The sequence below is a fragment of the Octodon degus genome, unplaced genomic scaffold (assembly GCF_000260255.1).
Source record: "Octodon degus isolate 3935 unplaced genomic scaffold, OctDeg1.0 scaffold00039, whole genome shotgun sequence".
NCBI classification, from domain to species: domain Eukaryota; kingdom Metazoa; phylum Chordata; class Mammalia; order Rodentia; family Octodontidae; genus Octodon; species Octodon degus.
This window is the reverse complement of record NW_004524615.1, coordinates 13,990,908-13,993,190: the sequence shown is the minus strand read 5'-3', so window position 1 is coordinate 13,993,190 and position 2,283 is coordinate 13,990,908.

Genomic DNA, 2,283 nt, shown 5'->3' with positions numbered 1-2,283 from the left:
GTTCCTAGGCATGAGCTAACTCAGCATGCTCAAAATAATATTAACAAACATCTCTGACATCTTCCAAAAGTCTAAAAGTTATTCCTTTGGGGAAAATTATTCTTTCCTTATTCTGCTTTTCAAAAGCATTAGATTTTTATGTGACATTTGAAGGAAGAACTGCTGGGTTAGTTTAAAGTAAAAGAGGAGACATGGCTTGCTTCCCTGCCCTCCCTTATTAGCGCAGCATGCAGGCCTTGCTGGGCAGGGAGCCATCCCCACAGGAATACTTGCTACGTTCCTCCTCAAACACTGGATGTCCTTAAAGGTTCCCTAACTACTAAATGGCTTATTCATATTTCCATTTAAATTGGGTAAATGAGCTGGTTTATAGAACAGGTAGTAATAAACATTTGAATTCTATTAAAACTGCTAAAAAATAAAAGTGTTACTGAAGAAATCTGGCTACAATACATCACCATAATCTAATTCTCTTGGAAGAAAGGAATCTGACCCAAAGGTGTAGTTAAAGCATTGCAGAGAGGGACTCATAGCCCTTGTTATTTGAAAATGAGAGATTTTCTTCTCCCTGTACCTTACTTCAGGGAAAATTGAATTTATTTCAACAGAGAAAAAAAATAGTAAAGCACTGCCAGGCTTGTATTCTCTGTGTTGCTTTGTATCCATTGCCTTTTTAAAGTTTTCTACAAATGAAAAGTAAATATTGAAAAAAAAAAAGTTTTCTAGACAGAATTCATTGGTCCTTAACAAGCTGAGGTATTTTGAACCAAGGACTAATTTCTCCTGGCTTCCAGAAGATTCTGGAAAGTCCAAGAATTCTGGATTAGAATATATTTTCCAGGTGACTGTATGAGAATGTTTGTCAAGGTAGGAGAGCAGAACATATTTCATGTAGGACCTCATTTGCTTGGTTGTCACTCTTTGACGTTTAGCCCCAGGGAATGGGGGCTTCCATTAACTTCCCTTAGACTTACAGGCTGAGCAATTCCCAAAGCCCCCATGAGTATTAGAGAACCTGTCCCAGGGAGTTACTCCTATGGCCATCTTCTTTCTAGTTGTTCATAAGCTTTCTCTTCTAAAACACACTGCATGCTGGCTTAGCTTGTTAGGGCTGCCATAATAGAGGCCCCAACTGGGTGACTTAACCCATAGGTATTTATTCTCCCACTGACCTGTAGGCCAGGAGTCTGCAATCAAGGTGTGGTCAGGGAAGGTTCAGAGGAAGCATCTACTCCAGGCCTCTGTCCAGCTCCTGGCATTTGCAGGACATCTTTGGCATTCTTTGGCCTCCGTCTCCACTTGATGTCCTCCCTGTTTCTGCATCTGTGTCTTGTCCTGGTGTGAGACCCAGAGGCATATTGGGTTAGGGCTCTGCACTTCAGCATGTCTCATCTCCACCTAATTGCACTGCGAAGCCCAGTTCCAAATAAGATCCCCTTCACGGCTTTTGGGGGTCAGGACTTGAGCACATCTCTCTGGGCGTGCAACACAATGCACAACACGCTTCTTGACTTTCACCCACCTCCGTGTTTCCTTGATGCCTCAGTTATCACCTCGCACAATGATATAGGTGTGGAGCTACAGTGACCATAGGAACAGTTCAGAGGCCCCTCGGAGACTTTCGCACCTTTCAGCAGATGCAGGGGCACGTCTCTTGGTGCTGAGAGCTTGGATCGTCCTGCCTGAGGTTGCTGGACAGGGCAGGACAGATCGTAGAGTCTCCACAGATGCTTGCCCCAGAGTGGATTCCACGGGCCTTAGATCAGTGTTAGATGCTACTGCTACCAAGGGAAATCTGACTAGATTTCATACTGGCTTAGCTTGATAGGGCTGCCCTAACCCAATATGCCTCTGGGTCTCCCACGAGGACAAGAGACAGGTGCAGAAACAGGGAGGACATCGAGTGGAGACGGAGACCAAAGAATGCCAACAGACATGAGAAATATTCCACTGTAGAAAATTTCAAAAAAGACACCAGAGCAGGAAAAGTGGAGTAAATCCTGGTGTGCTCACCCTCCAGTAGGGTTGGCTTTTACAAGGCCTGTGTTTTCATTTGCACTTGTCCTCAGAAATTACGTATACAGGGCATCTTCTTTGATTCTTAGTTGTCAATGTTTTTTAATAAAATTTCATTTATGTTCCTACCTCCACCAGGAAGTGAAGGACACCCTGGTCTCGGCTTCACTAACCCCTTCTTTATTGCTCAGACTTTGCCCCTGGGGCATGTTATTTCTTCTTTGTGCCTCCCTGCCTATTTTCACTGTACCTCTCCCTTGGCCCTCT